This window comes from Vigna umbellata, chromosome 7 (genome assembly GCF_029865625.1).
Source record: "Vigna umbellata cultivar VRB3 chromosome 7, Vumbellata_1.0, whole genome shotgun sequence".
NCBI classification, from domain to species: Eukaryota; Viridiplantae; Streptophyta; class Magnoliopsida; order Fabales; family Fabaceae; genus Vigna; species Vigna umbellata.
The window spans coordinates 23,700,208-23,716,685 of record NC_142171.1 but is presented as its reverse complement, the minus strand read 5'-3'; the positions used below and the strand labels follow the sequence as shown (position 1 = coordinate 23,716,685).

The 16,478-nt window shown below is 33.2% G+C and overlaps 1 long non-coding RNA gene across 1 annotated transcript; it reads right to left on the bottom strand.

Annotated features, from left to right (window-relative positions):
• Positions 1 to 3,324: 3,324 nt before the first annotated feature.
• LOC148195506 (uncharacterized) lies at positions 3,325 to 6,057 on the bottom strand. The gene is made up of 3 exons (XR_015780679.1): positions 5,901 to 6,057; positions 5,680 to 5,751; positions 3,325 to 3,636 (listed from the first exon to the last, which is right to left on the bottom strand). It is a non-coding gene; the product is annotated as an uncharacterized LOC148195506 (long non-coding RNA).
• Positions 6,058 to 16,478: the final 10,421 nt, after the last annotated feature.

Here is a 16,478-nt window from a genome sequence, read left to right as displayed (position 1 = left end):
CAACAAGAAAATTTTCGGCCTCGAAAATTAGACTTATCAAATAGAAGGAATAATCCATCTTCATCACAGACTCTAGAACCACCACCTATTTTGACAAAATACTACTCCCCTCAACTTCACTAACATGAAAACATTGCCTCTGTACTAAAATGCTCTAATGCTCAATAGTGTAGATTGGTTTAGTCATTACTCTCAAGATAATTATGAACTCCTAAACTTCAGCAATTAAGAAACTTTCTTTCGCACAATCAACCCTATTGTGTCTGCCACGTCGATAACCACTCATCAATCCTTCACTACTTCCAAAAATTCTCTTCTAAACTTCTGCTAGCCTTCACTTCAGATCAACCCTTGACTGATACCCTTTTATCTCCTCTTGTTTCTTTTAAGAATCACCATACTACTGACTTGATCACTACCACTTCTAATTTAACTACCTACTGTTATGCTCCTGATCACATACCACCGCATCCATTCTAAGAGCTTCACCTTGCTTTACTGATCTTCACTACTGAGTAACATAGTTTCCTACTATACTATCTCATTACCAAAGTAAAACTCTTCTTCTTTGCAACATCAAAACCAATTTGAGCAATCCAGCTTCACTTTGATATCTCACTAACCTGAACCATATGCATTTCTTAATCCACTAGCTTGTAATTCATACTTAGATTTGCAACCTCCTTGACTTGAGATCACTAGCTTGATCAACATCAAATCAACTTATGATACATCTCAAACTAGGATTGTCCAATCTGCATTTTCTCAACCATTTTGAGAAATCCACTAGTTATAATATTCAATTATACTAATGAAATCACTTTACAATTTCACTAGAGACCCTAATCATCATATTCTTCAAGCAACTCTTATTCAATACTTGTCAAACCAAGAACCTGAATCTTCTCTACTTGATACCTATTTCTTCCTTACCTACACTCACTTCTGACTCTTGAAGGTTACCAAACACTCCCACTCATTCTCATATAACAACACCAATACTGTTTCAAAGAACTCATCCCTCACAAAGCACCTATCCACAATTATGAAAGCTCTTCATGCATACCTATTATTGACAACAACATGCTCTCCATCATCCGCTGCGCTACTCTGATTCCTCACACCCCCTTGTTCACTAGTTGACTCAAAGAACACTTCCTTATGTTAACCGTAACCCAAACATGATCGCCCTTGAAAACCTTCTTCAAAACTTCCATGATATCTTTGCCATTCCCTTTTCTCAACACTACCTTCTACTCCACAGAACAAACATGCCCGAAATCACTCCTGATTGTTATGACTTATACTAGATTGTTCCAACTTGTCCTTTATTTCTCTTCTGAGATTCTTCAACCTCGTAGTTCTCCCTATGATTACACTGAGTCCAAACACTGCTGCTCTAACCAAAACTCCACCTTCCTCTTATACTACTCAACTTCAACAAGAACAATCCATAACCGGTGCTGCCTAAGACCCCACTCCAAAATGAATTCCACTTCTCCAAGATATAAAAATCCCATACTTGTCACAGAACACCAACCGAAACCCTTACACCCAAAAGATTTATCTTCTCTTCTCCACTTATCCTTACTAGAATCATCTGACTTCTACAACCCTTCTTCTTCTCATTTATAAGTTGAACCACGTCTAATACATACCCATTTATTCTCTTTCAAAAAAACAACAACACTTCTTTTGAAGACCATAACCACCCAAAATCGAATTGAAACAATCAAACCTCCCTTATGATCACACCTCAAATGTATGAAAGAACAACGCCATCTCTTTTTCCCTTACAATTTTCAAACATCTTGGATTCCCATAACACTTGCTTCCATCTTTCGGTCAATTATACTTGATGCACCATCTTCTCTTTCCTTCCTTGCCAAGAAACCACTCCATATGAACTTCAAACCGAGACCTTAGGTTAACTCCACAAACGCCACATCACTTAGAATTCTTCATGCACTCATTTCGACCAAATTAACTTAAAACATTCTTCTTCAAGAATTGCCCTCTTCAACTCTGAATCTTCAGAATTACAGACCCTATCTTGAATCCTTTAAATCTCAAAATACCCTTAACCAGCAACACCAATCCTCTGACCTTATCTGAACTTACCAACTCACTGCCTTTTGCAACCCATCATTCAACATCCCCTTCTATCTTGATTGACTCAGCCGGTCACTGAACATCTCAACCAATGATCAAACCTTTCTTCTATACGAACCACTTATCTTGAAACATCATTCTAAACTTGACTCTAAACATCCACTTCCTGAGAAAACTTGACTATCTCCTTCCAATTATTCACTTAACTTAAGACCCTTACAATACTTCATTCCTCTTTAAAGACCTCATGCTCTCTCTCAACTTGGCAATTCTTCCTTCCACTATTTCCTCCGTAACTCAGCTCTATGCCTTAAACGACAGTTTCTCAAACTCTTCTTCTTCTCTTCTTGATACTCATTCCCCTTGGTCCCACTTTAGAATTCCTATTCCTTTCTTAACTTAAACTTCAAACCATCCACCATTTTTCTTATTCAGATCTCAACCATCGCTGATACGCCGACCCATGATACTAATCTCACTCAATGCCACTCTGTTGCTCACCAACACTTCCCTTTCTTCTGACCTCTGACGTTATTGATATACTGAACCAAATTGATTTCTCAAACCTTGCTGCACCCATGCTTATCCAAATCTCCTCTTAATCTAGCCTTCGAACCCCACTCTTCTTGTAGAACGTACGATAGTTGATCTTCTGACTCTCTTCTTGAGAACTTTTCTTCACCCAAAAACATTACTTCTAAATTCCAATATCTTCACTCGTCTTGTGAAACCAAGATTTTGGTCTTCTAACTCCTTATCTTCGAGGCAAGAATTTGTCTCAAAGGCTTAAACCAATTCTAATAAAGGTATACAAGTCAAGTTGTCATTGAATCTGCATTCCTCTATCACTATAGAGCACAATACATTATCACAAAGGCAAGAACAAGACAAGAATTTCTATTGAAAACAATACTACAATCACCACCCTTACTGTTTCCCAAACTTTCAGAATTAAGAAAGGAAAATCATCTCTGATAAAGTCATGAGTGTGCACCCTCATTACTCTTATCAAGACGTTTTCTGTTCTCAAAACTTCTAGTTAGATACACACTCTACTATCTAGACTTGGAGGAAATGGTAAATCATACCGTTTAGACTCAATTCTTCACAGAGAAGGTAAGACAAGCCCTCAACTCACAGGTCATCCTAAGGACAAACTGCTCTGATACCATAAATGTGACATCCCAAAATATATAACAATGTATATATGTAGAATGCATCAATTATAATAATAGAAAGCAATTAAGAGTACACAAAAGATAGGATTAAGGAGTACAGTTATCCAAGTCTGGCTGGAAAACTTTAAAACTTAAGTACAAGTTCATAATTCTCCAAAATACAAGACTAATGAAATTTTAAAGGGACCTAAAAAGTTTCCCGAAATGACGGATCATGATAAAATGAAGTCTAGAAGTCTTTCAAAATGAAAAGCTATTTAACATAAGAGCTGGTAGAAATCCTAAGCACTAGGTGCTGGGTCTTCCTCAACTTCCAAAGCTTGCTCCAAAGGTACATCATCACCTACTGCTCACATCCAAAGGATTGGATGATCATCGCAAGGGGGAAAGCAAACACATGCAACACATACAAATGCAAGGGTGAGCTAGGTCTCAAACAATCATACAATTCATTTTCAACCAATCTATCATTTACCAGAATATCCATACACATAAGTCATCATAAGCATTTATTTCATAAAACTCATCAAGACCAGCATCCTATCATGTTAAGACTCTAGACACGTCCGGACATAGAATGTATGTAGAGCTGGGGCGGGTTGTGCACTTGTGATGGCCTCTACTGCTTTGCAAAGCCATTGCCGAGGGGTTCCACCCGACCATACACAAGGCTAATCCGTTACCGCGGAATAGACCTCCAGTGATAGCGTCTACCCTAGGACCTCCCACTACTCCCACCACACGCGTCAATCCTCTCTAAGTGAGAATGAAAGACCGTTGGAGTGTTAGGGATAACCCCCCATATGGAAGCCTCTTACATTCATTCAATACACTAACTGATCTCACCGAGAGATCTAAATTTCCGATTCAATCCAACCATTTTAAATCTCATAATATTCCTTTTGGATCAACAATGTACATCATAAACCACTTATAATCATACACTTTCAACCAATCTGGATCACATGAAGATGCATTCATAAATCGTAACCGAAATATTTAATTAACAAAGCTTACTGGAATGAGAGAAAGCATAAAGGAAAATATCACCACTGGACGAACACTGTTTGGACGAGCGTCCAAAACCTTGAACGGACACTGTTTGGACGAACGTCCTAACCCCTTGGGCGAACCCCATTTGGACGAACACTTCAATATCAAGCCTCATGACCGAACGCTAACACTTGCTACATGAGGGTATAAGACCGAACGCTATTATCACTAACACATGATCCAGACCGAACGCTAACATCACTAGGACGAACGCTAACATCCCTAACACGTTCCAATGGACGAACGCTGTTAAAGCAAGCGTTCCATGGACGAACGCTGTGAGATCAAACACTAGGCCGAACGTCACCAATATGGACGCTCGCTACTACCTATGGACGCTCGCTATTAATTCCAACCCCTGACCGAACGCTAATAAAACCTTCAACTGACCGAACGCTACTAAACCTTCAACTGACCGAACGCTACTAAACCTTCAACTGACCGAACGCTACTAAACCAGCGAATGAACGAACGCTACTAACCAACACCTGAGCGATCGTTACTAAACCATAACTTGAGCGATCGTTACTTAAACCAATGACCGAACGCCATTAATATCATTCCCTAAGACCGAACGCTCCCTAGACAAGGACGAACGTTAAGTCAAGCCCACATTTGACCGAACGTCACTCAGCGCATGGCATGACCGAGCGTTCAACTCCGACATGGACGAACGCTCAATTTGCACATTCTGCAGAATTTAATTCTGCAGAATTCTCAGAACTCTGCAGAATGGTAACAAAACCTCCCTTGACCATTTCTAACCACTTTTCTCAACTTCTTAGACTCTTAATTCTCGTTTTAGACTTAATTAAACTTATCCAAATGATTCTAAACATTTCTACTACCATTTTTAAGTGATTAAAGTTCACTTTCAGCTCCAAAACACTAATTTCAACAACTTAGGGACCCAAATTCGATTCCACTACTTGGAACCTGTTTTCAACTACTGTTATGCTTCTAACAAGTCACAATGGACTTGTCTAGGCTGCCCAAACAGTCCAGGAACACTGCAGCCTTCATTTACTCAAAATCCCTACCTCACTTCCTCTAAAATGACCAAAAAGTGACCCTAAGACACTTGATTTTCCTTCCTATCAACACCACAACAAATTTTACACACCAAAACAGTTCCAACATACATAATTCATCACTCAAAATCATCCCAAACAGTTCATATCCATCAATCACCACATTCACGTAGCACTCACACTTTCGTACATGCATTTCAAGTTAGCAAAAATTAAAAATTATGCTTCCAACAACATACCAATTTGAAAATCACCATGTAATCACGTCATACAATAAAATCAAAAAGAGAACTAGCTCCCCTTACCTGGTGGGTTGCTCAACACAGTTCAGAGATGCTCTAACAGTACCCCCTACACCGTGCGAAACTGTACAGAACCTATAAATCACCAAATAGGTGCTAGACTTTAGCTCTTTGAGTCGGAATAAACCAAGAATGAAAGACAAACTCACACAGGGCACAAGAAATCAGAAAATGGTACAACCTAGGACAAGAACAGTGAAGGGAAAGAGGGAAAATCTACTTACCCGCTGGAACGCAAAACCAATCGGATGGTTTCGTAGCTCTTGACTCCAGGAACAAGAAAACACCACCAAATTAGGATTCAATCGGTGGAAATGGCTGGAAACCTAGAGAGAAGTCAGAGCACTTGAGTTAGGGCAAGGTTTCTGTTCTAGAGAGAGAGGAATCTGTGAAATGAAATCTGACTTGCAAGGAAAGAGCCCCTCCCAAGGTTCAAGTGTCCTTGGGTCAATGGGCCTGGCTTGTCAAATTAGGGCCCAATGACTTTATAAAATCTTCAGACCATTACAATAAATGTTTGTTTTATATAACTATAATTTACAATGAATAAATTATACTATAAATAAAATTCACAATAAATAAATATTTTGGAGTATATATATCATAGTTTAGGTTTGTAATAAACAATTTATAATGCCATAAAAGATATATTAAACTATTGATAATTCCTTTTAACAATATCTTGCCCCTTCTTTATTTCTTTGCGTTTTTTTTTACCAAACCAACTCATGGCTGCCATTGATCAGAATCTTATCATGAGTAATATGAGTATGTTAAATGCAGCCACAACAAATGCTAGTAACAAGGTATCTTGCACATTCTATAGAAAAGATTACCACACGGCTAAATATTGTTACAAAAAGAATGGTTATTCACCAGGATCTTCAGGATCCTCATACAACAAAGGGATAAGAGGAGGTCGAGGCTATTCATCAAATAGAGGAGGCTTTGGCGGAAGATCAAATTCAGGTTCATACAATTCAAAGGTTTGCACTTTTTGCAATATCATTGGACACACTGTTGATGAATGATTTAAGAAGCATGGTTACCCTCTTGGGCATAAACTGCACAGACCTGTTATAGTGAACAATGCTGCCACAAGTAACACTGAAGGACCCATTGATCACACTCAAGTATCTGACTCGAATGAGTTAAAAATCACTCCTCAACAATATCAACATTTGATAGCCCTGCTGCAACAACAAACACAGATGGGATCCTCTACAACTACTTCCCACATAAATTAAATTGGTACAACATTCTCTCCAAATACTTCTTTTATAGGTAATGTGCTACCAATTTCTCATGCTACAGACCATGTTATGTGGATTATAGATTCAGGAGCCAGTGATCATGTATCTTCTTCCCTGAATTTATACTCATCCTATAAGGCTATTGATCCCATCACAGTAAAACTACCAAATGGACAACAAACCATAGCCTCATATTCTGGAACAGTAAAGATTAATGATTCTTTGTCTATTTCTAATGTCCTATATCTTCCACAATTTAATTTCAATCTTATATCTGTTTCCAAGCTTACTACAGTCCATAATTGTCCACTAATATTTCTTGACAATCAATGTTTTATACAAGACAGACACAACAAGAGGATGATTGGTATAGTTGATGCACAAGATGGATTGTATACACTCAAGACTTCTTTTAGCTCCATCAACACCACAATTTGTAATAAGGAAGTCATTCATATTTGGCATTACAGATTAGGCCACCCATCCCATGATAGGTTACATGTAATACAATAGTTATATCCTGTGATTAATTTTGATCACTCTTTTATATGTACTCCTTGTCATATGGCTAAACAAAGAAAACCTTCTTTTCCTCATAGTACTTCTTATGCTTCTTCTATTTTTTTCCTTATTACATGTTGATATTTGGGATCCTTGTGCTACTACTTCCATTCATGGTCATAAATATTTTTTTAACCATTGTTGATGATTTTTCTAGATATGTATGGATGTTTCCTTTAATCTCAAAAGCTGAAACTCAGTCACATTTACAATCTTTCATTACCTATGCTGAAAGACAATTTAAAACCAAGGTCCTAACCATTAGATCCGATAGTGGAAAACTGAGTTTATTATGGCCGAATTTTATAAAAATACTAGAATTGTTCACCAAACAACTTGTGTTGAAACCCCCCCAGCAAAATGGCTTAGTTGAGAGAAAACACGAGCACTTATTAAATGTTACCCGTTCTCTTCTTTTTCAAGCACACTTACCAAACATTTTTTAGTCTTATGCTCTTATTCATGCCTCTACCCTCATTAATTGCCTTCCCACTCCTTTCCTAAATAACCATTCTCCACACCAACAATTATACAGTTCTCCTTTTGATATCACCACCCTTAAAGCTTTTGGTTGTCTTTGCTTTGTCAACACCTTGTCAAACAATAGACATAAACTTGATCCAAGAGCCTTACCCGCTATTTTTCTTGGCTATAAACCACACGAAAAAGGCTTCATCACCTTCAACCTCAAAACCAGGGCCATTGAGATTTCTAGAAATGTTGTCTTCCATGAAAGTTGTTTTCCTTACCATAATGAATCATACACCACTTCTAATTCCCACCTTCTCATCCACCCACCTTTGCTCTATATTGACCAATGTATGCCCATACCTCATACAGATCCTTCGCATCCTTCTCCACCCTGTTCACCTTCCACTCTACCAGCTCCTAACATTAGAAGATCCACCCGACAGAAAAACAGACCTTCAAGACTATCTGAATTTGAAACTTCTTATGCATCAACTATTACCTCTAATTCTTTAGGTATCAAACATCCTCTTGCTTCTGTCATTTCATATAAGAAACTTGCAACACCTTATTATCGATTTATTATGCATATATGTGCTAACATTGAGCCTAGATCTTATTATGAGGCATCCAAATCCGCACCGGGTTAGAGCCATGGATGATGAGCTTGCTGCATTGGCCAGAAATAACACTTGGGAAATCACAGATTTACCTATTGACAAAACTGTTGTAGGCTGCAAATGGGTTTTCAAAATCAAGCACAAGGTTGATGGAAGCATTGAAAGATATAAAGCCAGATTGGTAGCCAAGGGTTACACTCAAATTGAAGGTCAATACTACCTAGATACATTTTTTCCAGTGGTTAAAGTCACAACGATTAGACTGGTTATAGCTCTTGCGGCAGCACATAATTGGCATCTTAAGCAACTAGATGTTAATAATGCTTTTCTTCATGGTACATTAAATGAAGAAGTTTATATGATACCTTCTCCAGGGCTCAACTGTATCAAACCCAATCAAGTATGCAAGTTACAAAAATCACTTTATGGTCTTAAACAAGCAGGCAAACAGTGGTATGCTCGTTTATCTGATTTCCTCTTATCTAATGGCTTTCTGCATCTGATCATTCCTTGTTCACCAAACATTCTGATTCCAATGTCACTATTTTAGTGGTTTATGTTGATGATATAGTGCTCATAGGAAATGATCTCACAGAAATCACTCATATTACTCATCTTCTTGACGCAACATTTAAAATTAAAGACCTTGACAATCTTAAATTCTTTCTTGGTCTTAAAGTGGCTAGAAACAAAGAAGGTATTTCCAATTCCCAGAGACAATATACTCTGGACATTCTCAAAGATGAAAGTTACTTAAACTCTAATTAAGCTCGTTTCCACTCCTTGTGACTATCATACAAAGCTCAGCACAAATTATGGCCAACACTAGACCAGATATTTCATTTGCAGTACAACAACTAAGTCAATTTCTCTCAAATCCCAACACAGATCATCAACAAGGAGCTTCCAGGATTCTTAGATACCTTAAAGGTGCTCCTGGAGAAAAGGCTTCAGTGATTCTGATTGGGCATGTTGCATTGATACCAGACGAAGTATCACTAGTTACTCTATCTATCTTGGCTCGTCACTTATTTCATGGAAGTTGAAGAAACAAGCCACTGTATCCAAAAGTTCCTCAGAAGCTGAATACATAACTCTTGCCACAGCTACTTGCGAAATTCAATGGTTAACTTTTCTTCTAACGGATCTTCACATAACTTTTTAACAATCAGCAGTCTTGTTCTGTGATAACAAATCTGCCCTTCATATTGCTGGAAATCCGGTTTTCCATGAACGCACGAAGCACATTGAAATAAATTGTCATATTGTAAGGGAAAAACTTTCTTCTGGCTTACTTAAACTACTACCGATTTCTTCTGCATGTTAGTTAGCTGATATCTACACAAAAAAGACTTCCTCCCACAACTTTCAAATTTTTGGTTTCCAAGCTGGGAATGATTGACATTCATTCTCCAGCTTGAGGAGGGTTGTTAGGATTTAATATTTGTTATGATTTAATATCTTGTTAGGATTTAAAATCTTGCTTGTTATTATTTCTGTTTGTTATTATTGTGTTGATATAACTGGTAGATTAAATAGGATTATAACTAATTTTGTTATAATCTTAATGTATAAATATTTGTATCTGCATTATGCAGATATGGGATAATACACAAACTATTTTTATTTCTCTATTTTTCTTTCTTTGCATTGCAATCTCAATACTTAGCTTGAATGATGATTCTCATTATTTAAAAATATACGTTATTTTGATATGGATTAATGTAAGATGATCAATAACATAACCGATATTGTAAGTGACGACCACATGATTTTCACTAGAGGTATGCTGTTATTTAAGGGTTATATCTTGTACTGTTAATTTTCTATAAAATATTTTAAACTTATTTCAATCAAGTATAAAATAATTCAAAGTCTTATTTCGACCAATTAAAAGTGGGTGGCTATATTTTTATTTTGAAAAATCATATTTAAAATAGGCATTTGAATCATGAACCTTGATTTTTAATGATTTATTACCTGCACAATAATACATATGGAATATTGCTTAATTTTTTTATGGCTTAGTTTTTGTCAAATATAATTTTCACACCTATTTATAATTAGAAATATTATATAGTTATAAAAGTGAATAATTTTTACTATATATAATGATATAATATTCTACACAATACATCAATGCGTTAAATGAAAACATTTTCTTATTGAAACTTGGAAGAAACCCAGTACCTTACGAAGTAAAGAAACTAGATAGAATTTTTTTATAAAAATCTATAATAATATAATTAAGTTTCTGTTGGAAGCATTTATACATAAAATTAAGCACAAAAACCATTCATGAAACTTATGACCCCGAAATGCGTCTTATGCAAGTGATGGTTTCGTTTAAAACTTGTTCCAAGTATCACATTAATGAAAGATAAGAATATATATATATATATATATATATATATATATATATATATATATATATATATATATATATATATATTTAAACTTTATTTTACAAATTAATTTTATGAAATTAACTTAAATTTAAAGTCTATTTCTTAACAAAAATTTTATGGAATTGATATTTTTTTAAGATAGAATTGATATTTTTTAAGATGGTATAGGTAAAAAAACTAGTGATTAGTCTATAACTTGGAAATACTTATTCTATTTTGACACCACAATTTTTTTTTTCATTACCATTTGATACCATTCCTTAATACTATTTCAATATTTGTAAATAGAACCATTGATATCCACTCTTTGTGCTAAACAGAACCCTCAAGCACAAAAACGAGTATCTTTTGTATCATTGCTTTGGATTCTGCGTTCCACAACTTGGGAATCCCTTTTATCCAGCAACACCTTGCATTCCAAAGAGGGAAAAAGCATAATTAATCTTACCCGAGAACACCGTAACTGCTAAGCTTACAAGAACCCAACCGAATTTTCTTTTGCTTCTCTACTCGGTCTTCAGTGCACTCACACTTTGACATGCTATTTGATTCAGATAGGGCAGAGTTTGAACATGTAACCGGCGACAACCATTCAATAGCCTCTTTTCTCATAACCGGTTGGTGAACTTCCTGCTCGTTTTACCGAATAACCACGCTTTGAGAAGTGAATACAAGGAAAACGAAGAATAGCAGAGCGATCAACAGCAGCTTTACACTTGAGCATGCCATCTATATCAACCACTGGAAGGAAACAGGTTAAGAACTTCCCTTACGTAACGCAGACAAAGGAGACAATAACTATGAATAAATTGGTATTTCGGAGTTCTAATGGCCCTCTTGTAAGTTATATTATTAAGTCAAACCATAGGGAAAAAAACGAAAATAAAGACCAACACTTTGTATCTCACGATAGGTTTTTGGATTTTGGTGGGAATATATGTTTAGAACGAAGGAAATTCACTTTTTTAAGTCTAATTCAATTGGCCATGAGATAAGATGTGTTTTCCTTTTCTTTTATGAAATCTTTTTATTTCTGGTGGATCTCCACTCCCATTACATTTCGTTATATATATATATATATATATATATATATAATATGATATTAGATATTAATAAATAGTATCATAATAGTTCCATAACAGATAAAATAATAAATTTAATAAACAAAAAAATTGTTAAAATAGATTTTTATTCATAATTATGATATTATCATAAGATGTAAATTTAAGTATAATTTAATTTTAAAAATCTGACTTGAAAAAGTAAAATCTAAGTCCAACTGCAAATCATCTTATCTGTGTAAGATACTGTATGTTAGCATCAGAATTAAAGAAAAAAAAAATCTTTTTTCATAATTAACTAAAATTGGGCTTTACGAGTTTTAATATGATGGGTGTGCTGTTACAAGGATGGGCTTTTTAAAATGAACTACGTTAATGACTGAATATATCCTCTTAATGGTTGGAGCAGTATATGTAGGAAAGTAATTGAATAAAGGGTTAAATATGTTTTTAGTCCCTAAACTATTGGTCGTTTCTGGTTTTCGTCCCTCTTTCAAAATAAGGTACAATTTGGTCCTCATTCTTTTCGAAACGTTCGTTTTAGTTCTTGAAACTTTGGTTTTAGTCCTCGTTTTGTTGACTAAATGAGGACCAAATTTTTAACGGTGTTAGTTTTTGAAGACTAAAACGAACGTTTCGAAAAGAATAAGGACCAAATTGTATTGAAAGAGGGACGAAAACCAGAAACAGCCAATAGTTTATGGACTAAAAACATATTTAACCCTTGTATAAAAGACATTGTCAAGACCCATTTGTAAATGGGACATTTTTTTTGAATATTTTTCTTAGCAAAAACCAGACGAGTATGAATGAGGAATAATGTGTATCATTTTGGAATTTTAGAAATCAGAGTTGACACGAAGAAAGGGATGACAAAAATGAAACTATAAATGTGAATACTAATATTCGTCTTACAAGTTAGCAGTATAGTAATTTAAAAAATGTTTCATACTATATTGTTATGATGTCTTCTTTTGAAACATCTGATAACATAAATCTTGACATAACTAATCATATCTAACAAAACTAAATTGCGTAGACAGACCAATTAATTTGAAACTTTCTTATCTATTATCCAAATTGAGGTTATTTAACTAGCTGTTAAAAGGTTTGTTAGTTTTATTGATTATATTAGCGCTGTAAACAAAATATTGATTAGATTAGTACTAATTAAATAATATTATTTAATTAAATAATAAAAAACATTAATGTTTTTTAAATCTATAAAAAGCTAATGGAAACAAATTCGTGTCTCTACTTATTTTTGTTATAGCAAAGATTTATCAAACTATAAAAATAACTTTTTATCAAAAATAAATAATTAATATAATTTTTTATTATATAAATAATTTATAATTATAAATAATTCTTTGAACTTAAAAAAGTATTTATCAAAATGATAAAAATGAAAAAAAAACTTTTTATTTTATTTTATTTTGAGTGATTATTTGAATTTAAAAAAATATTATTAAATAATACGATTAAAAAATTGTAAACATAAAAAGAGGAATCATATTTATATAATAGTATTTTCGTAATATAATATTATGTATGACTAAATATATTTATATTAAATTATATCAATACTAATATTTATCTTTTCCATGATATATCTTTGAAATATTTTGGTCCCGTGTGAAACATGTTACTTCTGTACTAATATTTTGTAGGTTTAGCATGACTTATTTCACATGCTATTTTTTATAATGGATATTTATAATATATTGGTATACATTAAATTTATTTACATAAGTGTTATCGTTGTCACTAATTGTCTTGTTAAAGAACTAGAAATATTAGTAATACGAAGATTTTATTATTAAATCATTAAATCATATAAACATATACATTAGAAGATGAAAATATATAAGTCTCCAAAAAAAACCCGCACACTTATAATTATAATCACAAAATCATATACGTAAAACATATACGATTTTGTGATTATAATTATAAGTGTGCGGGTTTTTTTTGGAGACTTATATATTTTCATCTTCTAATGTATATGTTTATATGATTTAATGATTTAATAATAAAATCTTCGTATTACTAATATTTCTAGTTCTTTAACAAGACAATTAGTGACAACGATAACACTTATGTAATAAATTTAATGTATACCAATATATTATAAATATCCATTATAAAAAATAGCATGTGAAATAAGTCATGCTAAACCTACAAAATATTAGTACAGAAGTAACATGTTTCACACGGGACCAAAATATATTTCAAAGATATATCATGGAAAAGATAAATATTAGTATTGATATAATTTAATATAAATATATTTAGTCATACATAATATTATATTACGAAAATACTTATATAAATATGATTCCTCTTTTTATGTTTACAATTTTTTAATCGTATTATTTAATAATATTTTTTAAATTCAAATAATCACTCAAAATAAAATAAAATAAAAAGTTTTTTTTTCATTTTTATCATTTTGATAAATACTTTTTTAAGTTCAAAGAATTATTTATAATTATAAATTATTTATATAATAAAAATTATATTAATTATTTATTTTTGATAAAAAGTTATTTTTATAGTTTGATAAATCTTTGCTATAACAAAAATAATAAGTAGAGACACGAATTTGTTTCCATTAGCTTTTTATAGATTTAAAAAACATTAATGTTTTTTATTATTTAATTAAATAATATTATTAATTAGTACTAATCTAATCAATATTTTGTTTACAGCGCTAATATAATCAATAAAACTAACAAACCTTTTAACAGCTAGTTAAATAACCTCAATTTGGATAATAGAAGAAAGTTTCAAATTAATTGGTCTGTCTACGCAATTTAGTTTTGTTAGATATGATTAGTTATGTCAAGATTTATGTTATCAGATGTTTCAAAAGAAGACATCATAACAATATAGTATGAAACATTTTTTAAATTACTATACTGCTAACTTGTAAGACGAATATTAGTATTCACATTTATAGTTTCATTTTTGTCATCCCTTTCTTCGTGTCAACTCTGATTTCTAAAATTCCAAAATGATACACATTATTCCTCATTCATACTCGTCTGGTTTTTGCTAAGAAAAATATTCAAAAAAAATGTCCCATTTACAAATGGGTCTTGACAATGTCTTTTATACAAGGGTTAAATATGTTTTTAGTCCATAAACTATTGGCTGTTTCTGGTTTTCGTCCCTCTTTCAATACAATTTGGTCCTTATTCTTTTCGAAACGTTCGTTTTAGTCTTCAAAAACTAACACCGTTAAAAATTTGGTCCTCATTTAGTCAACAAAACGAGGACTAAAACCAAAGTTTCAAGAACTAAAACGAACGTTTCGAAAAGAATGAGGACCAAATTGTACCTTATTTTGAAAGAGGGACGAAAACCAGAAACGACCAATAGTTTAGGGACTAAAAACATATTTAACCCTTTATTCAATTACTTTCCTACATATACTGCTCCAACCATTAAGAGGATATATTCAGTCATTAACGTAGTTCATTTTAAAAAGCCCATCCTTGTAACAGCACACCCATCATATTAAAACTCGTAAAGCCCAATTTTAGTTAATTATGAAAAAGATTTTTTTTTTCTTTAATTCTGATGCTAACATACAGTATCTTACACAGATAAGATGATTTGCAGTTGGACTTAGATTTTACTTTTTCAAGTCAGATTTTAAAATTAAATTATACTTAAATTTACATCTTATGATAATATCATAATTATGAATAAAAATCTATTTTAACAATTTTTTTGTTTATTAAATTTATTATTTTATCTGTTATGGAACTATTATGATACTATTTATTAATATCTAATATCATATATATATATATATATATATATATATATATAACGAAATGTAATGGGAGTGGAGATCCACCAGAAATAAAAAGATTTCATAAAAGAAAAGGAAAACACATCTTATCTCATGGCCAATTGAATTAGACTTAAAAAAGTGAATTTCCTTCGTTCTAAACATATATTCCCACCAAAATCCAAAAACCTATCGTGAGATACAAAGTGTTGGTCTTTATTTTTTTTTTTCCCTATGGTTTGACTTAATAATATAACTTACAAGAGGGCCATTAGAACTCCGAAATACCAATTTATTCATAGTTATTGTCTCCTTTGTCTGCGTTACGTAAGGGAAGTTCTTAACCTGTTTCCTTCCAGTGGTTGATATAGATGGCATGCTCAAGTGTAAAGCTGCTGTTGATCGCTCTGCTATTCTTCGTTTTCCTTGTATTCACTTCTCAAAGCGTGGTTATTCGGTAAAACGAGCAGGAAGTTCACCAACCGGTTATGAGAAAAGAGGCTATTGAATGGTTGTCGCCGGTTACATGTTCAAACTCTGCCCTATCTGAATCAAATAGCATGTCAAAGTGTGAGTGCACTGAAGACCGAGTAGAGAAGCAAAAGAAAATTCGGTTGGGTTCTTGTAAG